We start from the raw sequence: 26,050 nt of genomic DNA, 5'->3' as shown, positions 1-26,050 counted from the left end.
AAAATTCTTCTAAGTCCCTCGGAAAGAGTGAAAGATGCGCACGTTCATTTTCAGAGCTCCTAGACGTTCCTATAAGAAGTTAGCCAAAAAGTAGCTTCGAAAAACGCTTAGGTTAAGTTTGAGAGTTGCTTCTAATGTACCAAAGCTGGACTTAGACATAATTTCACTTTCACAACATTATGGCTGGTTGGAGACAGTCCGAACCACAAGTACCGGGTCCATGGTTCTGGGCGTATACTGGGGGGACGGGGACGACTCCCATTAACCCCTGACTTTACCGGGGATACGCTTATCACAATGCCTTTCTGGTCTGTGCTGAAGCAGGGCATTCTGGCAGCCAAGTGGCTTGACCTTTATTAGTGAGCCTGGTTACCCCCTCTCGGAACCACAGACTTAGAAATCGCCAGCTCATATACAGTGCATAAAATATATTTATATATATACCCTTAAACACCATTTTAATAAAAAATATCACAAAATTATTCCAAGTCCCTCGGGAAGAGTGAAAGACGCGCACGTTCATTTTCAGAGCTCCTAGACCTTCCTATAAGAAGTTAGCCAAAAAGTAGCTTCGAAAAACGCTTAGGTTAAGTTTGAGAGTTGCTTCTAATGTACCAAAGCTGGACTTAGACATAATTTCACTCTCACAACATTATGGCTGGTTGGAGACAGTCCGAACCTCAAGTACCGGGTCCATGGTTCTGGCCGTATACTGGGGGGACGGGGACGACTCCCATTAACCCCTGACTATACCGGGGATACGCTTATCACAATGCCTTTCTGGTCTGTGCTGAAGCAGGGCATTCTGGCAGCCAAGTGGCTTGACCTTTATTAGTGATCCTGGTTACCCCCTCTCGGAACCACAGACTTAGAAATCGCCAGCTCATATACAGTGCATAAAATATATTTAAATATATACCCTAATACACCATTTTAATAAAAAATATCACAAAATTATTCTACAGTAACTCCCTCGGGAAGAGTGAAAGATGCGCACGTTCATTTTCAGAGCTCCTAGATCTTCCTATAAGAAGTTAGCCAAAAAGTAGCTTCGAAAAACGCTTAGGTTAAGTTTGAGAGTTGCTTCTAATGTACCAAAGCTGGACTTAGACATAATTTCACTCTCACAACATTATGGCTGGTTGGAGACAGTCCGAACCACAAGTACCGGGTCCATGGTTCTGGGCGTATACTGGGGGGACGGGGACGACTCCCATTAACCCCTGACTATACCGGGGATACGCTTATCACAATGCCTTTCTGGTCTGTGCTGAAGCAGGGCATTCTGGCAGCCAAGTGGCTTGACCTTTATTAGTGATCCTGGTTACCCCCTCTCGGAACCACAGACTTCGAAATCGCCAGCTCATATACAGTGCATAAAATATATTTAAATATATACCCTAATACACCATTTTAATAAAAAATATCACAAAATTCTTCTAAGTCCCTCGGAAAGAGTGAAAGATGCGCACGTTCATTTTCAGAGCTCCTAGACGTTCCTATAAGAAGTTAGCCAAAAAGTAGCTTCGAAAAACGCTTAGGTTAAGTTTGAGAGTTGCTTCTAATGTACCAAAGCTGGACTTAGACATAATTTCACTCTCACAACATTATGGCTGGTTGGAGACAGTCCGAACCACAAGTACCGGGTCCATGGTTCTGGGCGTATACTGGGGGGACGGGGACGACTCCCATTAACCCCTGACTATACCGGGGATACGCTTATCACAATGCCTTTCTGGTCTGTGCTGAAGCAGGGCATTCTGGCAGCCAAGTGGCTTGACTTTTATTAGTGATCCTGGTTACCCCCTCTCGGAACCACAGACTTAGAAATCGCCAGCTCATATACAGTGCATAAAATATATTTAAATATATACCCTAATACACCATTTTAATAAAAAATATCACAAAATTCTTCTAAGTCCCTCGGAAAGAGTGAAAGATGCGCACGTTCATTTTCAGAGCTCCTAGACGTTCCTATAAGAAGTTAGCCAAAAAGTAGCTTCGAAAAACGCTTAGGTTAAGTTTGAGAGTTGCTTCTAATGTACCAAAGCTGGACTTAGACATAATTTCACTTTCACAACATTATGGCTGGTTGGAGACAGTCCGAACCACAAGTACCGGGTCCATGGTTCTGGGCGTATACTGGGGGGACGGGGACGACTCCCATTAACCCCTGACTTTACCGGGGATACGCTTATCACAATGCCTTTCTGGTCTGTGCTGAAGCAGGGCATTCTGGCAGCCAAGTGGCTTGACCTTTATTAGTGAGCCTGGTTACCCCCTCTCGGAACCACAGACTTAGAAATCGCCAGCTCATATACAGTGCATAAAATATATTTATATATATACCCTTAAACACCATTTTAATAAAAAATATCACAAAATTATTCCAAGTCCCTCGGGAAGAGTGAAAGACGCGCACGTTCATTTTCAGAGCTCCTAGACCTTCCTATAAGAAGTTAGCCAAAAAGTAGCTTCGAAAAACGCTTAGGTTAAGTTTGAGAGTTGCTTCTAATGTACCAAAGCTGGACTTAGACATAATTTCACTCTCACAACATTATGGCTGGTTGGAGACAGTCCGAACCTCAAGTACCGGGTCCATGGTTCTGGCCGTATACTGGGGGGACGGGGACGACTCCCATTAACCCCTGACTATACCGGGGATACGCTTATCACAATGCCTTTCTGGTCTGTGCTGAAGCAGGGCATTCTGGCAGCCAAGTGGCTTGACCTTTATTAGTGATCCTGGTTACCCCCTCTCGGAACCACAGACTTAGAAATCGCCAGCTCATATACAGTGCATAAAATATATTTAAATATATACCCTAATACACCATTTTAATAAAAAATATCACAAAATTATTCTACAGTAACTCCCTCGGGAAGAGTGAAAGATGCGCACGTTCATTTTCAGAGCTCCTAGATCTTCCTATAAGAAGTTAGCCAAAAAGTAGCTTCGAAAAACGCTTAGGTTAAGTTTGAGAGTTGCTTCTAATGTACCAAAGCTGGACTTAGACATAATTTCACTCTCACAACATTATGGCTGGTTGGAGACAGTCCGAACCACAAGTACCGGGTCCATGGTTCTGGGCGTATACTGGGGGGACGGGGACGACTCCCATTAACCCCTGACTATACCGGGGATACGCTTATCACAATGCCTTTCTGGTCTGTGCTGAAGCAGGGCATTCTGGCAGCCAAGTGGCTTGACCTTTATTAGTGATCCTGGTTACCCCCTCTCGGAACCACAGACTTCGAAATCGCCAGCTCATATACAGTGCATAAAATATATTTAAATATATACCCTAATACACCATTTTAATAAAAAATATCACAAAATTCTTCTAAGTCCCTCGGAAAGAGTGAAAGATGCGCACGTTCATTTTCAGAGCTCCTAGACGTTCCTATAAGAAGTTAGCCAAAAAGTAGCTTCGAAAAACGCTTAGGTTAAGTTTGAGAGTTGCTTCTAATGTACCAAAGCTGGACTTAGACATAATTTCACTCTCACAACATTATGGCTGGTTGGAGACAGTCCGAACCACAAGTACCGGGTCCATGGTTCTGGGCGTATACTGGGGGGACGGGGACGACTCCCATTAACCCCTGACTATACCGGGGATACGCTTATCACAATGCCTTTCTGGTCTGTGCTGAAGCAGGGCATTCTGGCAGCCAAGTGGCTTGACTTTTATTAGTGATCCTGGTTACCCCCTCTCGGAACCACAGACTTAGAAATCGCCAGCTCATATACAGTGCATAAAATATATTTAAATATATACCCTAATACACCATTTTAATAAAAAATATCACAAAATTCTTCTAAGTCCCTCGGAAAGAGTGAAAGATGCGCACGTTCATTTTCAGAGCTCCTAGACGTTCCTATAAGAAGTTAGCCAAAAAGTAGCTTCGAAAAACGCTTAGGTTAAGTTTCAGAGTTGCTTCTAATGTACCAAAGCTGGACTTAGAAATAATTTCACTCTCACAACATTATGGCTGGTTGGAGACAGTCCGAACCACAAGTACCGGGTCCATGGTTCTGGGCGTATACTGGGGGGACGGGGACGACTCCCATTAACCCCTGACTATACCGGGGATACGCTTATCACAATGCCTTTCTGGTCTGTGCTGAAGCAGGGCATTCTGGCAGCCAAGTGGCTTGACCTTTATTAGTGAGCCTGGTTACCCCCTCTCGGAACCACAGACTTAGAAATCGCCAGCTCATATACAGTGCATAAAATATATATATATATATAACCTTAAACACCATTTTAATAAAAAATATCACAAAATTATTCCAAGTCCCTCGGGAAAAGTGAAAGACGCGCACGTTCATTTTCAGAGCTCCTAGACCTTCCTATAAGAAGTTAGCCAAAAAGTAGCTTCGAAAAACGCTTAGGTTAAGTTTCAGAGTTGCTTCTAATGTACCAAAGCTGGACTTAGACATAATTTCCCTCTCACAACATTATGGCTGGTTGGAGACAGTCCGAACCTCAAGTACCGGGTCCATGGTTCTGGCCGTATACTGGGGGGACGGGGACGACTCCCATTAACCCCTGACTATACCGGGGATACGCTTATCACAATGCCTTTCTGGTCTGTGCTGAAGCAGGGCATTCTGGCAGCCAAGTGGCTTGACCTTTATTAGTGATCCTGGTTACCCCCTCTCGGAACCACAGACTTAGAAATCGCCAGCTCATATACAGTGCATAAAATATATTTAAATATATACCCTAATACACCATTTTAATAAAAAATATCACAAAATTATTCTACAGTAACTCCCTCGGGAAGAGTGAAAGATGCGCACGTTCATTTTCAGAGCTCCTAGACCTTCCTATAAGAAGTTAGCCAAAAAGTAGCTTCGAAAAACGCTTAGGTTAAGTTTGAGAGTTGCTTCTAATGTACCAAAGCTGGACTTAGACATAATTTCACTCTCACAACATTATGGCTGGTTGGAGACAGTCCGAACCACAAGTACCGGGTCCATGGTTCTGGGCGTATACTGGGGGGACGGGGACGACTCCCATTAACCCCTGACTATACCGGGGATACGCTTATCACAATGCCTTTCTGGTCTGTGCTGAAGCAGGGCATTCTGGCAGCCAAGTGGCTTGACCTTTATTAGTGATCCTGGTTACCCCCTCTCGGAACCACAGACTTCGAAATCGCCAGCTCATATACAGTGCATAAAATATATTTAAATATATACCCTAATACACCATTTTAATAAAAAATATCACAAAATTCTTCTAAGTCCCTCGGAAAGAGTGAAAGATGCGCACGTTCATTTTCAGAGCTCCTAGACGTTCCTATAAGAAGTTAGCCAAAAAGTAGCTTCGAAAAACGCTTAGGTTAAGTTTGAGAGTTGCTTCTAATGTACCAAAGCTGGACTTAGACATAATTTCACTCTCACAACATTATGGCTGGTTGGAGACAGTCCGAACCACAAGTACCGGGTCCATGGTTCTGGGCGTATACTGGGGGGACGGGGACGACTCCCATTAACCCCTGACTATACCGGGGATACGCTTATCACAATGCCTTTCTGTTCTGTGCTGAAGCAGGGCATTCTGGCAGCCAAGTGGCTTGACCTTTATTAGTGAGCCTGGTTACCCCCTCTCGGAACCACAGACTTAGAAATCGCCAGCTCATATACAGTGCATAAAATATATATATATATACCCTTAAACACCATTTTAATAAAAAATATCACAAAATTATTCCAAGTCCCTCGGGAAAAGTGAAAGACGCGCACGTTCATTTTCAGAGCTCCTAGACCTTCCTATAAGAAGTTAGCCAAAAAGTAGCTTCGAAAAACGCTTAGGTTAAGTTTCAGAGTTGCTTCTAATGTACCAAAGCTGGACTTAGACATAATTTCCCTCTCACAACATTATGGCTGGTTGGAGACAGTCCGAACCTCAAGTACCGGGTCCATGGTTCTGGCCGTATACTGGGGGGACGGGGACGACTCCCATTAACCCCTGACTATACCGGGGATACGCTTATCACAATGCCTTTCTGGTCTGTGCTGAAGCAGGGCATTCTGGCAGCCAAGTGGCTTGACCTTTATTAGTGATCCTGGTTACCCCCTCTCGGAACCACAGACTTAGAAATCGCCAGCTCATATACAGTGCATAAAATATATTTAAATATATACCCTAATACACCATTTTAATAAAAAATATCACAAAATTATTCTACAGTAACTCCCTCGGGAAGAGTGAAAGATGCGCACGTTCATTTTCAGAGCTCCTAGACCTTCCTATAAGAAGTTAGCCAAAAAGTAGCTTCGAAAAACGCTTAGGTTAAGTTTGAGAGTTGCTTCTAATGTACCAAAGCTGGACTTAGACATAATTTCACTCTCACAACATTATGGCTGGTTGGAGACAGTCCGAACCACAAGTACCGGGTCCATGGTTCTGGGCGTATACTGGGGGGACGGGGACGACTCCCATTAACCCCTGACTATACCGGGGATACGCTTATCACAATGCCTTTCTGGTCTGTGCTGAAGCAGGGCATTCTGGCAGCCAAGTGGCTTGACCTTTATTAGTGATCCTGGTTACCCCCTCTCGGAACCACAGACTTCGAAATCGCCAGCTCATATACAGTGCATAAAATATATTTAAATATATACCCTAATACACCATTTTAATAAAAAATATCACAAAATTCTTCTAAGTCCCTCGGAAAGAGTGAAAGATGCGCACGTTCATTTTCAGAGCTCCTAGACGTTCCTATAAGAAGTTAGCCAAAAAGTAGCTTCGAAAAACGCTTAGGTTAAGTTTGAGAGTTGCTTCTAATGTACCAAAGCTGGACATAGACATAATTTCACTCTCACAACATTATGGCTGGTTGGAGACAGTCCGAACCACAAGTACCGGGTCCATGGTTCTGGGCGTATACTGGGGGGACGGGGACGACTCCCATTAACCCCTGACTATACCGGGGATACGCTTATCACAATGCCTTTCTGGTCTGTGCTGAAGCAGGGCATTCTGGCAGCCAAGTGGCTTGACCTTTATTAGTGAGCCTGGTTACCCCCTCTCGGAACCACAGACTTAGAAATCGCCAGCTCATATACAGTGCATAAAATATATTTAAATATATACCCTAATACACCATTTTAATAAAAAATATCACAAAATGATTCTAAGTCCCTCGGGAAGAGTAAAAGATGCGCACGTTCATTTTCAGAGCTCCTAGACGTTCCTATAAGAAGTTAGCCAAAAAGTAGCTTCGAAAAACGCTTAGGTTAAGTTTGAGAGTTGCTTCTAATGTACCAAAGCTGGACTTAGACATAATTTCACTCACACAACATTATGGCTGGTTGGAGACAGTCCGAACCACAAGTACCGGGTCCATGGTTCTGGGCGTATACTGGGTTGACGGGGACGACTCCCATTAACCCCTGACTATACCGGGGATACGCTTATCACAATGCCTTTCTGGTCTGTGCTGAAGCAGGGCATTCTGGCAGCCGAGTGGCTTGACATTTATTAGTGATCCTGGTTACCCCCTCTCGGAACCACAGACTTAGAAATCGCCAGCTCATATACAGTGCATAAAATATATTTAAATATATACCCTAATACACCATTTTAATAAAAAACATCACAAAATTCTTCTAAGTCCCTCGGGAAGAGTGAAAGATGCGCACGTTCATTTTCAGAGCTCCTAGACCTTCCTATAAGAAGATAGCCAAAAAGTAGTTTCGAAAAACGCTTAGGTTAAGTTTGAGTTGCTTCAAATGTACCAAAGCTGGACATAGACATAATTTCACTCTCACAACATTATGGCTGGTTGGAGACAGTCCGAACCACAACTACCGGGTCCATGGTTCTGGGCGTATACTGGGGGGTATCATGAGACAGCAATGTCCACCTACGGCCATACTACCTTGAAAGCGCCTGATCCTGTCAGATCTCGGAAGCTAAGCAGGGTGAGTATTGATTAGTACTGGGTTGGGAGACTGCCTGGGAATACCAGGTGCTGTGGGTGTTTTTATTTTTCGCTTCCCTAATGAAAATATACATGGCATTCCTTGCAGCAAATGAAAATGTTTCATTTTTTACTACTTTTTTCCCGCAGTGGCAAAGAAATATATCGTTTTTTCCTCAGAAAGTTCAACACAATGCAACCTTCCAAAATAGAATTCTGACATAAAGAATTCCGTCTATAGTACATTTGAGTGCACCTGTCATTTTCTCAGTCTCTGTGTATGCATGGAGCAAGATATAGGCTCATGGATTTAAGAATGAGAGGATATCATGAGACAGCAATCTCCACCTACGGCCATACTACCTTGAAAGCGCCCGATCCCGTCAGATCTTGGAAGATAAGCAGGGTGAGGCTTGATTAGTACTGGGTTGGGAGACTGCCTGGGAATACCAGGTGCTGTGGGTGTTTTTATTTTTCGCTTCCCTAATGAAAATATACATGGCATTCCTTGCAGCAAATGAAAATGTTTCATTTTTTACTACTTTTTTCCCGCAGTGGCAAAGAAATATATCGTTTTTTTGTCAGAAAGTTCAACACAATGCAACCTTCCAAAATAGAATTCTGACATCAAGAATTCCGTCTATAGTACATTTGAGTGCACCTGTCATTTTCTCAGTCTCTGTGTATGCATGGAGCAACATATAGGCTCATGGATTTAAGAATGAGAGGATATCATGAGACAGCAATCTCCACCTACGGCCATACTACCTTGAAAGCGCCCGATCCCGTCAGATCTTGGAAGATAAGCAGGGTGAGGCTTGATTAGTACTGGGTTGGGAGACTGCCTGGGAATACCAGGTGCTGTGGGTGTTTTTATTTTTCGCTTCCCTAATGAAAATATACATGGCATTCCTTGCAGCAAATGAAAATGTTTCATTTTTTACTACTTTTTTCCCGCAGTGGCAAAGAAATATATCGTTTTTTCCACAGAAAGTTCAACACAATGCAACCTTCCAAAATAGAATTCTGACATCAAGAATTCCGTCTATAGTACATTTGAGTGCACCTGTCATTTTCTCAGTCTCTGTGTATGCATGGAGCAAGATATAGGCTCATGGATTTAAGAATGAGAGGATATCATGAGACAGCAATCTCCACCTACGGCCATACTACCTTGAAAGCGCCCGATCCCGTCAGATCTTGGAAGCTAAGCAGGGTGAGGCTTGATTAGTACTGGGTTGGGAGACTGCCTGGGAATACCAGGTGCTGTAGGTGTTTTTATTTTTCGCTTCCCTAATGAAAATATACATGGCATTCCTCGCAGCAAATGAAAATGTTTCATTTCTTGCTACTTTTTTCCCGCAGTGGCAAAGAAATATATCTTTTTTTCCTCAGAAAGTTCAACACAATGCAACCTTCCAAAATAGAATTCTGACATCAAGAATTCCGTCTATAGTACATTTGAGTGCACCTGTCATTTTTTCAGTCTCTGTGTATGCATGGAGCAAGATATAGGCTCATGGATTTAAGAATGAGAGGATATCATGAGACAGCAATCTCCACCTACGGCCATACTACCTTGAAAGCGCCTGATCCTGTCAGATCTCGGAAGCTAAGTAGGGTGAGGATTGATTAGTACTGGGTTGGGAGACTGCCTGGGAATACCAGGTGCTGTGGGTGTTTTTATTTTTCGCTTCCCTAATGAAAATATACATGGCATTCCTTGCAGCAAATGAAAATGTTTCATTTTTTACTACTTTTTTCCCGCAGTGGCAAAGAAATATATCGTTTTTTCCTCAGAAAGTTCAACACAATGCAACCTTCCAAAATAGAATTCTGACATCAAGAATTCCGTCTATAGTACATTTGAGTGCACCTGTCATTTTCTCAGTCTCTGTGTATGCATGGAGCAAGATATAGGCTCATGGATTTAAGAATGAGAGGATATCAGGAGACAGCAATCTCCACCTACGGCCATACTACCTTGAAAGCGCCCGATCCCGTCAGATCTCGGCAGCTAAGCAGGGTGAGGCTTGATTAGTACTGGGTTGGGAGACTGCCTGGGAATACCAGGTGCTGTAGGTGTTTTTATTTTTCGCTTCCCTAATGAAAATATACATGGCATTCCTCGCAGCAAATGAAAATGTTTCATTTCTTGCTACTTTTTTCCTGCAGTGGCAAAGAAATATATCGTTTTTTCCTCAGAAAGTTCAACACAATGCAACCTTCCAAAATAGAATTCTGACATCAAGAATTCCGTCTATAGTACATTTGAGTGCACCTGTCATTTTCTCAGTCTCTGTGTATGCATGGAGCAAGATATAGGCTCATGGATTTAAGAATGAGAGGATATCATGAGACAGCAATCTCCACCTACGGCCATACTACCTTGAAAGCGCCCGATCCCGTCAGATCTTGGAAGATAAGCAGGTTGAGGCTTGATTAGTTCTGGGTTGGGAGTCTGCCTGGGAATACCAGGTACTGTGGGTGTTTTTATTTTTCGCTTCCCTAATGAAAATATACATGGCATTCCTTGCAGCAAATGAAAATGTTTCATTTTTACTATTTTTTTCCCGCAGTGGCAAAGAAATATATCGTTTTTTCCTCTGAAAGTTCAACACAATGCAACCTTCCAAAATAGAATTCTGACATCAAGAATTCCGTCTATAGTACATTTGAGTGCACCTGTCATTTTTTCAGTCTCTGTGTATGCATGGAGCAAGATATAGGCTCATGGATTTAAGAATGAGAGGATATCATGAGAGAGCAAACTCCACCTACGGCCATACTACCTTGAAAGCGCCTGATCCTGTCAGATCTCGGAAGCTAAGTAGGGTGAGGATTGATTAGTACTGGGTTGGGAGACTGCCTGGGAATACCAGGTGGTGTGGGTGTTTTTATTTTTCGCTTCCCTAATGAAAATATACATGGCATTCCTTGCAGCAAATGAAAATGTTTCATTTTTTACTACTTTTTTCCCGCAGTGGCAAAGAAATATATCGTTTTTTCCTCAGAAAGTTCAACACAATGCAACCTTCCAAAATAGAATTCTGACATCAAGAATTCCGTCTATAGTACATTTGAGTGCACCTGTCATTTTCTCAGTCTCTGTGTATGCATGGAGCAAGATATAGGCTCATGGATTTAAGAATGAGAGGATATCAGGAGACAGCAATCTCCACCTACGGCCATACTACCTTGAAAGCGCCCGATCCCGTCAGATCTCGGAAGCTAAGCAGGGTGAGGCTTGATTAGTACTGGGTTGGGAGACTGCCTGGGAATACCAGGTGCTGTAGGTGTTTTTATTTTTCGCTTCCCTAATGAAAATATACATGGCATTTCTCGCAGCAAATGAAAATGTTTCATTTCTTGCTACTTTTCTCCCGCAGTGGCAAAGAAATATATCGTTTTTTCCTCTGAAAGTTCAACACAATGCAACCTTCCAAAATAGAATTCTGACATCAAGAATTCCGTCTATAGTACATTTGAGTGCACCTGTCATTTTCTCAGTCTCTGTGTATGCATGGAGCAAGATATAGGCTCATGGATTTAAGAATGAGAGGATATCAGGAGACAGCAATCTCCACCTACGGCCATACTACCTTGAAAGCGCCCGATCCCGTCAGATCTCGGAAGCTAAGCAGGGTGAGGCTTGATTAGTACTGGGTTGGGAGACTGCCTGGGAATACCAGGTGCTGTAGGTGTTTTTATTTTTCGCTTCCCTAATGAAAATATACATGGCATTCCTCGCAGCAAATGAAAATGTTTCATTTCTTGCTACTTTTTTCCCGCAGTGGCAAAGAAATATATCGTTTTTTCCTCAGAAAGTTCAACACAATGCAACCTTCCAAAATAGAATTCTGACATCAAGAATTCCGTCTATAGTACATTTGAGTGCACCTGTCATTTTCTCAGTCTCTGTGTATGCATGGAGCAAGATATAGGCTCATGGATTTAAGAATGAGAGGATATCATGAGACAGCAATCTCCACCTACGGCCATACTACCTTGAAAGCGCCCGATCCCGTCAGATCTTGGAAGATAAGCAGGTTGAGGCTTGATTAGTTCTGGGTTGGGAGTCTGCCTGGGAATACCAGGTACTGTGGGTGTTTTTATTTTTCGCTTCCCTAATGAAAATATACATGGCATTCCTTGCAGCAAATGAAAATGTTTCATTTTTACTATTTTTTTCCCGCAGTGGCAAAGAAATATATCGTTTTTTCCTCTGAAAGTTCAACACAATGCAACTTTCCAAAATAGAATTCTGACATCAAGAATTCCGTCTATAGTACATTTGAGTGCACCTGTCATTTTCTCGGTCTCTGTGTATGCATGGAGCAAGATATAGGCTCATGGATTTAAGAATGAGAGGATATCATGAGACAGCAATCTCCACCTACGGCCATACTACCTTGAAAGCGCCCGATCCCGTCAGATCTCGGAAGCTAAGCAGGGTGAGGCTTGATTAGTACTGGGTTGGGAGACTGCCTGGGAATACCAGGTGCTGTGGGTGTTTTTATTTTTCGCTTCCCTAATGAAAATATACATGGCATTCCTTGCAGCAAATGAAAATGTTTCATTTTTTACTACTTTTTTCCCGCAGTGGCAAAGAAATATATCGTTTTTTCCTCTGAAAGTTCAACACAATGCAACCTTCCAAAATAGAATTCTGACATCAAGAATTCCGTCTATAGTACATTTGAGTGCACCTGTCATTTTCTCAGTCTCTGTGTATGCATGGAGCAAGATATAGGCTCATGGATTTAAGAATGAGAGGATATCATGAGACAGCAATCTCCACCTACGGCCATACTACCTTGAAAGCGCCCGATCCCGTCAGATCTCGGAAGCTAAGCAGGGTGAGGCTTGATTCGTACTGGGTTTGGAGACTGCCTGGGAATACCAGGTGCTGTGGGTGTTTTTATTTTTCGCTTCCCTAATGAAAATATACATGGCATTCCTTGCAGCAAATGAAAATGTTTCATTTGTTACTACTTTTTTCCCGCAGTGGCAAAGAAATATATCGTTTTTTCCTCTGAAAGTTCAACACAATGCAACTTTCCAAAATAGAATTCTGACATCAAGAATTCCGTCTATAGTACATTTGAGTGCACCTGTCATTTTCTCAGTCTCTGTGTATGCATGGAGCAAGATATAGGCTCATGGATTTATGAATGAGAGGATATCATGAGACAGCAATCTCCACCTACGGACATATTACCTTGAAAGCGCCAGATCCCGTCAGATCTCGGAAGCTAAGCAGGGTGAGGCTTGATTAGTACTGGGTTGGGAGACTGCCTGGGAATACCAGGTGCTGTGGGTGTTTTTATTTTTCGCTTCCCTAATGAAAATATACATGCATTCCTTGCAGCAAATGAAAATGTTTCATTTTTTACTACTTTTTTCCCGCAGTGGCAAAGAAATATATCGTTTTTTCCTCTGAAAGTTCAACACAATGCAACCTTCCAAAATAGAATTCTGACATCAAGAATTCCGTCTATAGTACATTTGAGTGCACCTGTCATTTTCTCAGTCTCTGTGTATGCATGGAGCAAGATATAGGCTCATGGATTTAAGAATGAGAGGATATCATGAGACAGCAATCGCCACCTACGGCCATACTACCTTGAAAGCGCCCGATCCCGTCAGATCTCGGAAGCTAAGCAGGGTGAGGCTTGATTAGTACTGGGTTGGGAGACTGCCTGGGAATACCAGGTGCTGTGGGTGTTTTTATTTTTCGCTTCCCTAATGAAAATATACATGGCATTCCTTGCAGCAAATGAAAATGTTTCATTTTTTACTACTTTTTCCCCGCAGTGGCAAAGAAATATATCGTTTTTTCCTCTGAAAGTTCAACACAATGCAACCTTCCAAAATAGAATTCTGACATCAAGAATTCCGTCTATAGTACATTTGAGTGCACCTGTCATTTTCTCAGTCTCTGTGTATGCATGGAGCAAGATATAGGCTCATGGATTTAAGAATGAGAGGATATCATGAGACAGCAATCTCCAACTACGGCCATACTACCTTGAAAGCGCCCGATCCCGTCAGATCTCGGAAGCTAAGCAGGGTGAGGCTTGATTAGTACTGGGTTGGGAGACTGCCTGGGAATACCAGGTGCTGTGGGTGTTTTTATTTTTGCTTCCCTAATGAAAATATACATGGCATTCCTTGCAGCAAATGAAAATGTTTCATTTTTTACTACTTTTTTCCCGCAGTGGCAAAGAAATATATCGTTTTTTCCTCAGAAAGTTCAACACAATGCAACCTTCCAAAATAGAATTCTGACATCAAGAATTCCGTCTATAGTACATTTGAGTGCACCTGTCATTTTCTCAGTCTCTGTGTATGCATGGAGCAAGATATAGGCTCATGGATTTAAGAATGAGAGGATATCATGAGACAGCAATCTCCACCTACGGCCATACTACCTTGAAAGCGCCCGATCCCGTCAGATCTCGGAAGCTAAGCAGGGCGAGGCTTGATTAGTATTGGGTTGGGAGACTGCCTGGGAATACCAGGTGCTGTGGGTGTTTTTATTTTTCGCTTCCCTAATGAAAATATACATGGCATTCCTTGCAGCAAATGAAAATGTTTCATTTTTTACTACTTTTTTCCCGCAGTGGCAAAGAAATATATCGTTTTTTCCTCTGAAAGTTCAACACAATGCAACCTTCCAAAATAGAATTCTGACATCAAGAATTCCGTCTATAGTACATTTGAGTGCACCTGTCATTTTCTCAGTCTCTGTGTATGCATGGAGCAAGATATAGGCTCATGGCTTTAAGAATGAGAGGATATCATGAGACAGCAATCTCCACCTACGGCCATACTACCTTGAAAGCGCCCGATCCCGTCAGATCTCGGAAGCTAAGCAGGGTGAGGCTTGATTAGTACTGGGTTAGGAGACTGCCTGGGAATACCAGGTGCTGTGGGTGTTTTTATTTTTCGCTTCCCTAATGAAAATATACATGCCATTCCTTGCAGCAAATGAAAATGTTTAATTTTTTACTACTTTTTTCCCGCAGTGGCAAAGAAATATATAGTTTTTTTCCTCAGAAAGTTCAACACAATGCAACCTTCCAAAATAGAATTCTGACATCAAGAATTCCGTCTATAGTACATTTGAGTACACCTGTCATTTTCTCAGTCTCTGTGTATGCATGGAGCAAGATATAGACTCATGGATTTAAGAATGAGAGGATATCATGAGACAGCAATCTCCACCTACGGCCATACTTTCTTGAAAGCGCCCGATCCCGTCAGATCTCGGAAGCTAAGCAGGGTGAAGCTTGATTAGTACTGTGTTGGGAGACTGCCTGGGAATTCCAGGTGCTGTGGGTGTTTTTATTTTTCGCTTCCCTAATGAAAATATACATGCCATTCCTTGCAGCAAATGAAAATGTTTCATTTTTTACTACTTTTTTCCCGCAGTGGCAAAGAAATATATCGTTTTTTCCTCTGAAAGTTCAACACAATGCAACCTTCCAAAATAGAATTCTGACATCAAGAATTCCGTCTATAGTACATTTGAGTGCACCTGTCATTTTCTCAGTCTCTGTATATGCATGGAGCAAGATATAGGCTCATGGATTTAAGAATGAGAGGATATCATGAGACAGCAATCTCCACCTACGGCCATACTACCTTGAAAGCGCCCGATCCCGTCAGATCTCGGAAGCTAAGCAGGGTGAGGCTTGATTAGTACTGGGTTGGGAGACTGCCTGGGAATACCAGGTGCTGTGGGTGTTTTTATTTTTCGCTTCCCTAATGAAAATATACATGGCATTCCTTGCAGCAAATGAAAATGTTTCATTTTTTACTACTTTTTTCCCGCAGTGGCAAAGAAATATATCGTTTTTTCCTCTGAAAGTTCAACACAATGCAACCTTCCAAAATAGAATTCTGACATCAAGAATTCCGTCTATAGTACATTTGAGTGCACCTGTCATTTTCTCAGTCTCTGTGTATGCATGGAGCAAGATATAGGCTCATGGATTTAAGAATGAGAGGATATCATGAGACAGCAATCTCCACCTACGGCCATACTACCTTGAAAGCGCCCGATCCCGTCAGATCTTGGAAGCTAAGCAGGGTGAGGCTTGATTAGTACTGGGTTGGGAGACTGCCTGGGAATACCAGGTGCTGTGGGTGTTTTTATTTTTCGCTTCCCTAATGAAAATATACATGACATTCCTTGCAGCAAATGAAAATGTTTCATTTTTTACTACTTTTTTCCCGCAGTGGCAAAGAAATATATCGTTTTTTCCTCTGAAAGTTCAACACAATGCAACCTTCCAAAATAGAATTCTGACATCAAGAATTCCGTCTATAGTACATTTGAGTGCACCTGTCATTTTCTCAGTCTCTGTGTATGCATGGAGCAAGATATAGGCTCATGGATTTAAGAATGAGAGGATATCATGAGACAGCAATCTCCACCTACGGCCATACTACCTTGAAAGCGCCCGATCCCGTCAGATCTCGGAAGCTAAGCAGGGTGAGGCTTGATTAGTATTGGGTTGGGAGACTGCCTGGGAATACCAGGTGCTGTGGGTGTTTTTATTTTTCGCTTCCCTAATGAAAATATACATGGCATTCCTTGCAGCAAATGAAAATGTTTAATTTTTTACTACTTTTTTCCCGCAGTGGCAAAGAAATATATAGTTTTTTTCCTCAGAAAGTTCAACACAATGCAACCTTCCAAAATAGAATTCTGACATCAAGAATTCCGTCTATAGTACATTTGAGTGCACCTGTCATTTTCTCAGTCTCTGTGTATGCATGGAGCAAGATATAGGCTCATGGATTTAAGAATGAGAGGATATCATGAGACAGCAATCTCCACCTACGGCCATACTACCTTGAAAGCGCCCGATCCTGTCAGATCTCGGATGCTAAGCAGGGTGAGGCTTGATTAGTACTGGGTTGGGAGACTGCCTGGGAATACCAGGTGCTGTGGGTGTTTTTTTTTTTCGCTTCCCTAATGAAAATATACATGGCATTCCTTGCAGCAAATGAAAATGTTTAATTTTTTACTACTTTTTTCCCGCAGTGGCAAAGAAATATATCGTTTTTTCCTCCATAAGTTCAACACAATGCAACCTTCCAAAATAGAATTCTGACATCAAGAATTCCGTCTATAGTACATTTGAGTGCACCTGTCATTTTCTCAGTCTCTGTGTATGCATGGAGCAAGATATAGGCTCATGGATTTAAGAATGAGAGGATATCATGAGACAGCAATCTCCACCTACGGCCATACTACCTTGAAAACGCACGATCCCGTCAGATCTCGGAAGCTAAGCAGGGTGAGGCTTGATTAGTACTGTGTTGGGAGACTGCCTGGGAATACCAGGTGCTGTGGGTGTTTTTATTTTTCGCTTCCCTAATGAAAATATACATGGCATTCCTTGCAGCAAATGAAAATGTTTCATTTTTTACTACTTTTTTCCCGCAGTGGCAAAGAAATATATCGTTTTTTCCTCTGAAAGTTCAACACAATGCAACCTTCCAAAATAGAATTCTGACATCAAGAATTCCGTCTATAGTACATTTGAGTGCACCTGTCATTTTCTCAGTCTCTGTGTATGCATGGAGCAAGATATAGGCTCATGGATTTAAGAATGAGAGGATATCATGAGACAGCAATCTCCACCTACGGCCATACTACCTTGAAAACGCACGATCCCGTCAGATCTCGGAAGCTAAGCAGGGTGAGGCTTGATTAGTACTGTGTTGGGAGACTGCCTGGGAATACCAGGTGCTGTGGGTGTTTTTATTTTTCGCTTCCCTAATGAAAATATACATGGCATTCCTTGCAGCAAATGAAAATGTTTCATTTTGTACTACTTTTTTCCAGCAGTGGCAAAGAAATATATCGTTTTTTCCTCAGAAAGTTCAACACAATGCAACCTTCCAAAATAGAATTCTGACATCAAGAATTCCGTCTATAGTACATTTGAGTGCACCTGTCATTTTCTCAGTCTCTGTGTATGCATGGAGCAAGATATAGGCTCATGGATTTAAGAATGAGAGGATATCATGAGACAGCAATCTCCACCTACGGCAATACTACCTTGAAAGAGCCCGATCCCGTCAGATCTCGGAAGCTAAACAGGGTGAGGCTTGATTAATACTGGGTTGGGAGACTGCCTGAGAATACCAGGTGCTGTGGGTGTTTTTATTTTTCGCTTCCCTAATGAAAATATACATGGCATTCCTTGCAGCAAATGAAAATGTTTCATTTTTTACTACTTTTTTCCCGCAGTGGCAAAGAAATATATCGTTTTTTCCTCAGAAAGTTCAACACAATGCAACCTTCCAAAATAGAATTCTGACATCAAGAATTCCGTCTATAGTACATTTGAGTGCACCTGTCATTTTCTCGGTCTCTGTGTATGCATGGAGCAAGATATAGGCTCATGGATTTAAGAATGAGAGGATATCATGAGACAGCAATCTCCACCTACGGCCATACTACCTTGAAAGCGCCCGATCCCATCAGATCTCGGAAGCTAAGCAGGGTGAGGCTTGATTAGTACTGGGTTGGGAGACTGCCTGGGAATACCAGGTGCTGTGGGTGTTTTTATTTTTCGCTTCCCTAATGAAAATATACATGGCATTCCTTGCAGCAAATGAAAATGTTTCATTTTTTGCTACTTTTTTCCCGCAGTGGCAAAGAAATATATCGTTTTTTCCTCAGAAAGTTCAACACAATGCAACCTTCCAAAATAGAATTCTGACATCAAGAATTCCGTCTATAGTACATTTGAGTACACCTGTCATTTTCTCAGTCTCTGTGTATGCATGGAGCAAGATATAGGCTCATGGATTTAAGAATGAGAGGATATCATGAGACAGCAATCTCCACCTACGGCCATACTACCTTGAAAGCGCCCGATCCCGTCAGATCTCGGAAGCTAAGCAGGGTGAGGCTTGATTAGTACTGTGTTGGGAGACTGCCTGGGAATACCAGGTGCTGTGGGTGTTTTTATTTTTCGCTTCCCTAATGTAAATATACATGGCATTCCTTGCAGCAAATGAAAATGTTTCATTTTTTACTACTTTTTTCCCGCAGTGGCAAAGAAATATATCGTTTTTTCCTCTGAAAGTTCAACACAATGCAACCTTCCAAAATAGAATTCTGACATCAAGAATTCCGTCTATAGTACATTTGAGTGCACCTGTCATTTTCTCAGTCTCTGTGTATGCATGGAGCAAGATATAGGCTCATGGATTTAAGAATGAGAGGATATCATGAGACAGCAATCTCCACCTACGGCCATACTACCTTGAAAGCGCCCGATCCCGTCAGATCTCGGAAGCTAAGCAGGGTGAGGCTTGATTAGTACTGGGTTGGGAGACTGCCTGGGAATACCAGGTGCTGTGGGTGTTTTTATTTTTCGCTTCCCTAATGAAAATATACATGGCATTCCTTGCAGCAAATGAAAATGTTTCATTTTTTACTACTTTTTTCCCGCAGTGGCAAAGAAATATATCGTTTTTTCCTCAGAAAGTTCAACACAATGCAACCTTCCAAAATAGAATTCTGACATCAAGAATTCCGTCTATAGTACATTTGAGTACACCTGTCATTTTCTCAGTCTCTGTGTATGCATGGAGCAAGATATAGGCTCATGGATTTAAGAATGAGAGGATATCATGAGACAGCAATCTCCACCTACGGCCATACTACCTTGAAAGCGCCTGATCCCGTCAGATCTCGGAAGCTAAGCAGGGTGAGGCTTGATTAGTACTGGGTTGGGAGACTGCCTGGGAATACCAGGTGCTGTGGGTGTTTTTATTTTTCGCTTCCCTAATGAAAATATACATGGCATTCCTTGCAGCAAATGAAAATGTTTCATTTTTTACTACTTTTTTCCCGCAGTGGCAAAGAAATATATCGTTTTTTCCTCTGAAAGTTCAACACAATGCAACCTTCCAAAATAGAATTCTGACATCAAGAATTCCGTCTATAGTACATTTGAGTACACCTGTCATTTTCTCAGTCTCTGTGTATGCATGGAGCAAGATATAGGCTCATGGATTTAAGAATGAGAGGATATCATGAGACAGCAATCTCCACCTACGGCCATACTACCTTGAAAGCGCCCGATCCCGTCAGATCTCGAAAGCTAAGCAGGGTGAGGCTTGATTAGTACTGGGTTGGGAGACTGACTGGGAATACCAGGTGCTGTGGGTGTTTTTATTTTTCGCTTCCCTAATGAAAATATACATGGCATTCCTTGCAGCAAATGAAAATGTTTCATTTTTTACTACTTTTTTCCCGCAGTGGCAAAGAAATATATCGTTTTTTCCTCTGAAAGTTCAACACAATGCAACCTTCCAAAATAGAATTCTGACATCAAGAATTCCGTCTATAGTACATTTGAGTGCACCTGTCATTTTCTAAGTCTCTGTGTATGCATGGAGCAATATATAGGCTCATGGATTTAAGAATGAGAGTATATCATGAGACAGCAATCTCCACCTACGGCCATACTACCTTGAAAGCGCCCGATCCCGTCAGATCTCGGAAGCTAAGCAGGGTGAGGCTTGGTTAGTACTGGGTTGGGAGACTGCCTGGAAATACAAGGTGCTGTGGGTGTTTTTATTTTTCGCTTCCCTAATGAAAATATACATGGCATTCCTTGCAGCAAATGAAAATGTTTCATTTTTTACTACTTTTTTCCCGCAGTGGCAAACAAATATATCGTTTTTTCCTCTGAAAGTTCAACACAATGCAACATTCCAAAATAGAATTCTGACATCAAGAATTCTGTCTATAGTACATTTGAGTGCACCTGTCATTTTCTCAGTCTCTGTGTATGCATGGAGCAAGATATAGGCTCATGGATTTAAGAATGAGAGGATATCATGAGACAGCAATCTCCACCTACGGCCATACTACCTTGAAAGCGCCCGATCCCGTCAGATCTCGGAAGCTAAGCAGGGTGAGGCTTGATTAGTACTGGGTTGGGAGACTGCCTGGGAATACCAGGTGCTGTGGGTGTTTTTATTTTTCGCTTCCCTAATGAAAATATACATGGCATTCCTTGCAGCAAATGAAAATGTTTCATTTTTTACTACTTTTTTCCCGCAGTGGCAAAGAAATATATCGTTTTTTCCTCTGAAAGTTCAACACAATGCAACCTTCCAAAATAGAATTCTGACATCAAGAATTCCGTCTATAGTACATTTGAGTGCACCTGTCATTTTCTCAGTCTCTGTGTATGCATGGAGCAAGATATAGGCTCATGGATTTAAGAATGAGAGGATATCATGAGACAGCAATCTCCACCTACGGCCATACTACCTTGAAAGCACCCGATCCCGTCAGATCTCAGAAGCTAAGCAGGGTGAGGCTTGATTAGTACTGGGTTGGGAGACTGCCTGGGAATACCAGGTGCTGTGGGTGTTTTTATTTTTCGCTTCCCTAATGAAAATATACATGGCATTCCTTGCAGCAAATGAAAATGTTTCATTTTTTACTACTTTTTTTTCCGCAGTGGCAAAGAAATATATCGTTTTTTCCTCAGAAAGTTTAACACAATGCAACCTTCCAAAATAGAATTCTGACATCAAGAATTCCGTCTATAGTACATTTGAGTACACCTGTCATTTTCTCAGGCTCTGTGTATGCATGGAGCAAGATATAGGCTCATGGATTTAAGAATGAGAGGATATCATGAGACGGCCATACTACCTTGAAAGCGCCCGATCCCGTCAGATCTCGGAAGCTAAGCAGCGTGAGGCTTGATTAGTACTGGGTTGGGAGACTGCCTGGGAATACCAGGTGCTGTGGGTGTTTTTATTTTTCGCTTCCCTAATGAAAATATACATGGCATTCCTTGCAGCAAATGAAAATGTTTCATTTTTTACTACTTTTTTCCCGCAGTGGCAAAGAAATATATCGTTTTTTCCTCAGAAAGTTCAACACAATGCAACCTTCCAAAATAGAATTATGACATCAAGAATTCCGTCTATAGTACATTTGAGTGCACCTGTCATTTTCTCAGTCTCTGTGTATGCATGGAGCAAGATATAGGCTCATGGATTTAAGAATGAGAGGATATCATGAGACAGCAATCTCCACCTACGGCCATACTACCTTGAAAGCGCCTGATCCTGTCAGATCTTGGAAGCTAAGCAGGGTGAGGCTTGATTAGTACTGGATTGGGAGACTGCCTGGGAATACCAGGTGCTGTGGGTGTTTTTATTTTTTGCTTCCCTAATGAAAATATACATGGCATTCCTTGCAGCAAATGAAAATGTTTCATTTTTTACTACTTTTTTCCCGCAGTGGCAAAGAAATATATCGTTTTTTCCTCAGAAAGTTCAAAACAATGCAACCATCCAAAATAGAATTCTGACATCAAGAATTCTGTCTATAGTACATTTGAGTGCACCTGTCATTTTCTCAGTCTCTGTGTATGCATGGAGCAAGATATAGGCTCATGGATTTAAGAATGAGAGGATATCATGAGACAGCAATCTCCACCTACGGCCATACTACCTTGAAAGCGCCCGATCCCGTCAGATCTCGGAAGCTAAGCAGGGTGAGGCTTGATTAGTACTGGGTTGGGAGACTGCCTGGGAATACCAGGTGCTGTGGGTGTTTTTATTTTTTGCTTCCCAAATGAAAATATACATGGCATTCCTTGCAGCTAATGAAAATGTTTCATTTTTTACTACTTTTTTCCCGCAGTGGCAAAGAAATATATCGTTTTTTCCTCTGAAAGTTCAACACAATGCAACCTTCCAAAATAGAATTCTGACATCAAGAATTCCGTCTATAGTACATTTGAGTGCACCTGTCATTTTCTCAGTCTCTGTGTATGCATGGAGCAAGATATAGGCTCATGGATTTAAGAATGAGAGGATATCATGAGACAGCAATCTCCACCTACGGCCATACTACCTTGAAAGCGCCCGATCCCGTCAGATCTCGGAAGCTAAGCAGGGTGAGGCTTGATTAGTACTGGGTTGGGAGACTGCCTGGGAATACCAGGTTTTGTAGGGGTTTTTATTTTTCGCTTCCCTAATGAAAATATACATGGCATTCCTCGCAGCAAATGAAAATGTTTCATTTCTTGCTACTTTTTTGCCGCAGTGGCAAAGAAATATATCGTTTTTTCCTCTGAAAGTTCAACACAATGCAACCTTCCAAAATAGAATTCTGACATCGAGAATTCCGTCTATAGTACATTTGAGTGCACCTGTCATTTTCTCAGTCTCTGTGTATGCATGGAGCAAGATATAGGCTCCTGGATTTAAGAATGAGAGGATATCATGAGACAGCAATCTCCACCTACGGCCATACTACCTTGAAAGCGCCCAATCCCGTCAGATCTCGGAAGCTTAGCAGGGTGAGGCTTGATTAGTACTGGGTTGGGAGACTGCCTGGGAATACCAGGTGCTGTAGGTGTTTTTATTTTTCGCTTCCCTAATGAAAATATACATGGCATTCCTCGCAGCAAATGAAAATGTTTCATTTCTTGCTACTTTTTTCCCGGAGTGGCAAAGAAATATATCGTTTTTTCCTCTGAAAGTTCAACACAATGCAACCTTCCAAAATAGAATTCTGACATCAAGAATTCCGTCTATTGTATATTTGAGTGCACCTGTCATTTTCTCAGTCTCTGATTTAATTTCTCCATTTAAGGTAATTCTTCAAGAATGTATTTTTTTAACGGTCACAATAATACACTTATGCCTCCCATGTCATTTAGAAATATATCATACAGGCCTCAGAACACTCAGCATATTATATGGTGAGCTTGTAGCTCACAGAGTTGGGGTGTGCAGTGTTCAAGCTGATACTTGGAAGAGATAGTGAGTTCAAATCCAAACAGGAGGAGGTTGAATATAGGCACCTCTGAAATTTTTTACTACTTTTTTCCCGCAGTGGCAAAGAAATATATCGTTTTTTCCTCTGAAAGTTCAACACAATGCAACCTTCCAAAATAGAATTCTGACATCAAGAATTCCGTCTATAGTACATTTGAGTACACCTGTCATTTTCTCAGTCTCTGTGTATGCATGGAGCAAGATATAGGCTCATGGATTTAAGAATGAGAGGATATCATGAGACAGCAATCTCCACCTACGGCCATACTACCTTGAAAGCGCCCGATCCCGTCAGATCTCGGAAGCTAAGCAGGGTGAGGCTTGATTAGTACTGTGTTGGGAGACTGCCTGGGAATACCAGGTGCTGTGGGTGTTTTTATTTTTCGCTTCCCTAATGAAAATATACAGTACATGGCATTCCTTGCAGCAAATGAAAATGTTTCATTTTTTACTACTTTTTTCCCGCAGTGGCAAAGAAATATATCGTTTTTTCCTCTGAAAGTTCAACACAATGCAACCTTCCAAAATAGAATTCTGACATCAAGAATTCCGTCTATAGTACATTTGAGTACACCTGTCATTTTCTCAGTCTCTGTGTATGCATGGAGCAAGATATAGGCTCATGGATTTAAGAATGAGAGGATATCATGAGACAGCAATCTCCACCTACGGCCATACTACCTTGAAAGCGCCCGATCCCGTCAGATCTCGGAAGCTAAGCAGGGTGAGGCTTGATTAGTACTGTGTTGGGAGACTGCCTGGGAATACCAGGTGCTGTGGGTGTTTTTATTTTTCGCTTCCCTAATGAAAATATACATGGCATTCCTTGCAGCAAATGAAAATATTTCATTTTTTACTACTTTTTTCCCGCAGTGGCAAAGAAATATATCGTTTTTTCCTCAGAAAGTTCAACACAATGCAACCTTCCAAAATAGAATTCTGACATCAAGAATTCCGTCTATAGTACATTTGAGTACACCTGTCATTTTCTCAGTCTCTGTGTATGCATGGAGCAAGATATAGGCTCATGGATTTAAGAATGAGAGGATATCATGAGACAGCAATCTCCACCTACGGCCATAATACCTTGAAAGCGCCCGATCCCGTCAGATCTCGGAAGCTAAGCAGGGTGAGGCTTGATTAGTACTGTGTTGGGAGACTGCCTGGGAATACCAGGTGCTGTGGGTGTTTTTATTTTTCGCTTCCCTAATGAAAATATACATGGCATTCCTTGCAGCAAATGAAAATGTTTAATTTTTTACTACTTTTTTCCCGCAGTGGCAAAGAAATATATCGTTTTTTCCTCTGAAAGTTCAACACAATGCAACCTTCCAAAATAGAATTCTGACATCAAGAATTCCGTCTATAGTACATTTGAGTACACCTGTCATTTTCTCAGTCTCTGTGTATGCATGGAGCAAGATATAGGCTCATGGATTTAAGAATGAGAGGATATCATGAGACAGCAATCTCCACCTACGGCCATACTACCTTGAAAGCGCCCGATCCCATCAGATCTCGGAAGCTAAGCAGGGTGAGTGCTTGATTAGTACTGGGTTGGGAGACTGCCTGGGAATACCAGGTGCTGTGGGTGTTTTTATTTTTCGCTTCCCTAATGAAAATATACATGGCATTCCTTGCAGCAAATGAAAATGTTTCATTTTTTACTACTTTTTTCCCGCAGTGGCAAAGAAATATATCGTTTTTTCCTCAGAAAGTTCAACACAATGCAACCTTCCAAAATAGAATTCTGACATCAAGAATTCCGTCTATACACTGGCGACACACTTTATTCGAGCTTGGCTAGTCCCACGAATTCGGGTATACCCGGGTGTATTGAGGTTTGTGACTGTTTTCTGCCCGAGTACATTGAGTTATTTTCCAAGCAGGGATTGAAGCATTTTATTCCCGCTGGCTGCAATACTGCACAGTATATATATATAAACTGCATTACAATTCATGAATTTATGCCATCTGGTAGACTCGCGAAGCATTGCAGCCTATTAAATCCTAATCATTATCATTTAACAGATCAGCCGCCCATCAGCCAGGCATGAACCCAGGCTGGGAAGGCAAATGCAACGGGGCTTGTCAGAGGTTAGTAGTGGCTTATTCCAGGTATCTGCCAGGTACATACCGGGTATTTGCTCGAATAAAGTGTGTCGGTGCAGTAGTACATTTGAGTACACCTGTCATTTTCTCAGTCTCTGTGTATGCATGGAGCAAGATATAGGCTCATGGATTTAAGAATGAG

General features: G+C 42.0%; 32 non-coding genes and 11 pseudogenes across 32 annotated transcripts; all 43 read left to right on the top strand.

Moving 5' to 3' along the window:
* Window positions 1-7,882: 7,882 nt before the first annotated feature.
* On the top strand, window positions 7,883-8,001 carry LOC142478245 (5S ribosomal RNA; annotated as a pseudogene).
* A 286-nt stretch (window positions 8,002-8,287) lies between these two features.
* Window positions 8,288-8,406, top strand: LOC142478063 (5S ribosomal RNA). The gene has a single exon (XR_012792956.1). It is a non-coding gene; the product is annotated as a 5S ribosomal RNA (ribosomal RNA).
* Window positions 8,407-8,692: 286 nt separating this feature from the next.
* On the top strand, window positions 8,693-8,811 carry LOC142478062 (5S ribosomal RNA). The gene has a single exon (XR_012792955.1). It is a non-coding gene; the product is annotated as a 5S ribosomal RNA (ribosomal RNA).
* A 286-nt stretch (window positions 8,812-9,097) lies between these two features.
* LOC142477917 (5S ribosomal RNA) lies at window positions 9,098-9,216 on the top strand. Its single transcript, XR_012792814.1, has one exon. It is a non-coding gene; the product is annotated as a 5S ribosomal RNA (ribosomal RNA).
* Window positions 9,217-9,502: 286 nt separating this feature from the next.
* Window positions 9,503-9,621, top strand: LOC142478241 (5S ribosomal RNA; annotated as a pseudogene).
* Window positions 9,622-9,907: 286 nt separating this feature from the next.
* LOC142478110 (5S ribosomal RNA) lies at window positions 9,908-10,026 on the top strand. Its single transcript, XR_012793004.1, has one exon. It is a non-coding gene; the product is annotated as a 5S ribosomal RNA (ribosomal RNA).
* A 286-nt stretch (window positions 10,027-10,312) lies between these two features.
* Window positions 10,313-10,431, top strand: LOC142478249 (5S ribosomal RNA; annotated as a pseudogene).
* Window positions 10,432-10,716: 285 nt separating this feature from the next.
* LOC142478250 (5S ribosomal RNA) lies at window positions 10,717-10,835 on the top strand (annotated as a pseudogene).
* Window positions 10,836-11,121: 286 nt separating this feature from the next.
* On the top strand, window positions 11,122-11,240 carry LOC142478048 (5S ribosomal RNA). The gene has a single exon (XR_012792941.1). It is a non-coding gene; the product is annotated as a 5S ribosomal RNA (ribosomal RNA).
* Window positions 11,241-11,526: 286 nt separating this feature from the next.
* LOC142477933 (5S ribosomal RNA) lies at window positions 11,527-11,645 on the top strand. The gene has a single exon (XR_012792830.1). It is a non-coding gene; the product is annotated as a 5S ribosomal RNA (ribosomal RNA).
* Window positions 11,646-11,931: 286 nt separating this feature from the next.
* Window positions 11,932-12,050, top strand: LOC142478248 (5S ribosomal RNA; annotated as a pseudogene).
* Window positions 12,051-12,335: 285 nt separating this feature from the next.
* Window positions 12,336-12,454, top strand: LOC142477862 (5S ribosomal RNA). Its single transcript, XR_012792762.1, has one exon. It is a non-coding gene; the product is annotated as a 5S ribosomal RNA (ribosomal RNA).
* A 286-nt stretch (window positions 12,455-12,740) lies between these two features.
* On the top strand, window positions 12,741-12,859 carry LOC142478061 (5S ribosomal RNA). Its single transcript, XR_012792954.1, has one exon. It is a non-coding gene; the product is annotated as a 5S ribosomal RNA (ribosomal RNA).
* Window positions 12,860-13,145: 286 nt separating this feature from the next.
* Window positions 13,146-13,264, top strand: LOC142478214 (5S ribosomal RNA; annotated as a pseudogene).
* A 285-nt stretch (window positions 13,265-13,549) lies between these two features.
* Window positions 13,550-13,668, top strand: LOC142477861 (5S ribosomal RNA). Its single transcript, XR_012792761.1, has one exon. It is a non-coding gene; the product is annotated as a 5S ribosomal RNA (ribosomal RNA).
* Window positions 13,669-13,954: 286 nt separating this feature from the next.
* Window positions 13,955-14,073, top strand: LOC142477967 (5S ribosomal RNA). Its single transcript, XR_012792862.1, has one exon. It is a non-coding gene; the product is annotated as a 5S ribosomal RNA (ribosomal RNA).
* Window positions 14,074-14,358: 285 nt separating this feature from the next.
* On the top strand, window positions 14,359-14,477 carry LOC142478016 (5S ribosomal RNA). The gene has a single exon (XR_012792910.1). It is a non-coding gene; the product is annotated as a 5S ribosomal RNA (ribosomal RNA).
* Window positions 14,478-14,763: 286 nt separating this feature from the next.
* On the top strand, window positions 14,764-14,882 carry LOC142477974 (5S ribosomal RNA). The gene has a single exon (XR_012792869.1). It is a non-coding gene; the product is annotated as a 5S ribosomal RNA (ribosomal RNA).
* Window positions 14,883-15,169: 287 nt separating this feature from the next.
* Window positions 15,170-15,288, top strand: LOC142478183 (5S ribosomal RNA; annotated as a pseudogene).
* Window positions 15,289-15,574: 286 nt separating this feature from the next.
* On the top strand, window positions 15,575-15,693 carry LOC142477860 (5S ribosomal RNA). Its single transcript, XR_012792760.1, has one exon. It is a non-coding gene; the product is annotated as a 5S ribosomal RNA (ribosomal RNA).
* Window positions 15,694-15,979: 286 nt separating this feature from the next.
* On the top strand, window positions 15,980-16,098 carry LOC142477978 (5S ribosomal RNA). Its single transcript, XR_012792873.1, has one exon. It is a non-coding gene; the product is annotated as a 5S ribosomal RNA (ribosomal RNA).
* A 286-nt stretch (window positions 16,099-16,384) lies between these two features.
* Window positions 16,385-16,503, top strand: LOC142477977 (5S ribosomal RNA). Its single transcript, XR_012792872.1, has one exon. It is a non-coding gene; the product is annotated as a 5S ribosomal RNA (ribosomal RNA).
* A 287-nt stretch (window positions 16,504-16,790) lies between these two features.
* LOC142478069 (5S ribosomal RNA) lies at window positions 16,791-16,909 on the top strand. Its single transcript, XR_012792962.1, has one exon. It is a non-coding gene; the product is annotated as a 5S ribosomal RNA (ribosomal RNA).
* A 286-nt stretch (window positions 16,910-17,195) lies between these two features.
* On the top strand, window positions 17,196-17,314 carry LOC142478066 (5S ribosomal RNA). Its single transcript, XR_012792959.1, has one exon. It is a non-coding gene; the product is annotated as a 5S ribosomal RNA (ribosomal RNA).
* A 286-nt stretch (window positions 17,315-17,600) lies between these two features.
* LOC142478064 (5S ribosomal RNA) lies at window positions 17,601-17,719 on the top strand. Its single transcript, XR_012792957.1, has one exon. It is a non-coding gene; the product is annotated as a 5S ribosomal RNA (ribosomal RNA).
* A 286-nt stretch (window positions 17,720-18,005) lies between these two features.
* LOC142478232 (5S ribosomal RNA) lies at window positions 18,006-18,124 on the top strand (annotated as a pseudogene).
* A 286-nt stretch (window positions 18,125-18,410) lies between these two features.
* On the top strand, window positions 18,411-18,529 carry LOC142477963 (5S ribosomal RNA). Its single transcript, XR_012792858.1, has one exon. It is a non-coding gene; the product is annotated as a 5S ribosomal RNA (ribosomal RNA).
* Window positions 18,530-18,815: 286 nt separating this feature from the next.
* Window positions 18,816-18,934, top strand: LOC142477896 (5S ribosomal RNA). The gene has a single exon (XR_012792793.1). It is a non-coding gene; the product is annotated as a 5S ribosomal RNA (ribosomal RNA).
* Window positions 18,935-19,220: 286 nt separating this feature from the next.
* On the top strand, window positions 19,221-19,339 carry LOC142477859 (5S ribosomal RNA). The gene has a single exon (XR_012792759.1). It is a non-coding gene; the product is annotated as a 5S ribosomal RNA (ribosomal RNA).
* Window positions 19,340-19,625: 286 nt separating this feature from the next.
* On the top strand, window positions 19,626-19,744 carry LOC142477931 (5S ribosomal RNA). Its single transcript, XR_012792828.1, has one exon. It is a non-coding gene; the product is annotated as a 5S ribosomal RNA (ribosomal RNA).
* Window positions 19,745-20,030: 286 nt separating this feature from the next.
* On the top strand, window positions 20,031-20,149 carry LOC142478060 (5S ribosomal RNA). Its single transcript, XR_012792953.1, has one exon. It is a non-coding gene; the product is annotated as a 5S ribosomal RNA (ribosomal RNA).
* Window positions 20,150-20,435: 286 nt separating this feature from the next.
* LOC142478108 (5S ribosomal RNA) lies at window positions 20,436-20,554 on the top strand. Its single transcript, XR_012793003.1, has one exon. It is a non-coding gene; the product is annotated as a 5S ribosomal RNA (ribosomal RNA).
* Window positions 20,555-20,840: 286 nt separating this feature from the next.
* LOC142477858 (5S ribosomal RNA) lies at window positions 20,841-20,959 on the top strand. Its single transcript, XR_012792758.1, has one exon. It is a non-coding gene; the product is annotated as a 5S ribosomal RNA (ribosomal RNA).
* Window positions 20,960-21,245: 286 nt separating this feature from the next.
* Window positions 21,246-21,364, top strand: LOC142477932 (5S ribosomal RNA). Its single transcript, XR_012792829.1, has one exon. It is a non-coding gene; the product is annotated as a 5S ribosomal RNA (ribosomal RNA).
* A 271-nt stretch (window positions 21,365-21,635) lies between these two features.
* Window positions 21,636-21,754, top strand: LOC142478246 (5S ribosomal RNA; annotated as a pseudogene).
* A 286-nt stretch (window positions 21,755-22,040) lies between these two features.
* On the top strand, window positions 22,041-22,159 carry LOC142478212 (5S ribosomal RNA; annotated as a pseudogene).
* Window positions 22,160-22,445: 286 nt separating this feature from the next.
* On the top strand, window positions 22,446-22,564 carry LOC142477856 (5S ribosomal RNA). The gene has a single exon (XR_012792756.1). It is a non-coding gene; the product is annotated as a 5S ribosomal RNA (ribosomal RNA).
* A 286-nt stretch (window positions 22,565-22,850) lies between these two features.
* Window positions 22,851-22,969, top strand: LOC142478073 (5S ribosomal RNA). The gene has a single exon (XR_012792967.1). It is a non-coding gene; the product is annotated as a 5S ribosomal RNA (ribosomal RNA).
* A 286-nt stretch (window positions 22,970-23,255) lies between these two features.
* LOC142478109 (5S ribosomal RNA) lies at window positions 23,256-23,374 on the top strand (annotated as a pseudogene).
* A 676-nt stretch (window positions 23,375-24,050) lies between these two features.
* LOC142477894 (5S ribosomal RNA) lies at window positions 24,051-24,169 on the top strand. Its single transcript, XR_012792792.1, has one exon. It is a non-coding gene; the product is annotated as a 5S ribosomal RNA (ribosomal RNA).
* A 291-nt stretch (window positions 24,170-24,460) lies between these two features.
* Window positions 24,461-24,579, top strand: LOC142477893 (5S ribosomal RNA). The gene has a single exon (XR_012792791.1). It is a non-coding gene; the product is annotated as a 5S ribosomal RNA (ribosomal RNA).
* Window positions 24,580-24,865: 286 nt separating this feature from the next.
* Window positions 24,866-24,984, top strand: LOC142478068 (5S ribosomal RNA). The gene has a single exon (XR_012792961.1). It is a non-coding gene; the product is annotated as a 5S ribosomal RNA (ribosomal RNA).
* A 286-nt stretch (window positions 24,985-25,270) lies between these two features.
* Window positions 25,271-25,390, top strand: LOC142478045 (5S ribosomal RNA). Its single transcript, XR_012792938.1, has one exon. It is a non-coding gene; the product is annotated as a 5S ribosomal RNA (ribosomal RNA).
* The last annotated feature ends 660 nt before the right edge of the window (window positions 25,391-26,050 follow it).

Source organism: Ascaphus truei, unplaced genomic scaffold (assembly GCF_040206685.1).
Source record: "Ascaphus truei isolate aAscTru1 unplaced genomic scaffold, aAscTru1.hap1 HAP1_SCAFFOLD_234, whole genome shotgun sequence".
Lineage (NCBI taxonomy): Eukaryota > Metazoa > Chordata > Amphibia > Anura > Ascaphidae > Ascaphus > Ascaphus truei.
Note: the sequence above shows the minus strand (reverse complement) of the source record. Positions and strands in the feature narration are given on the sequence as shown.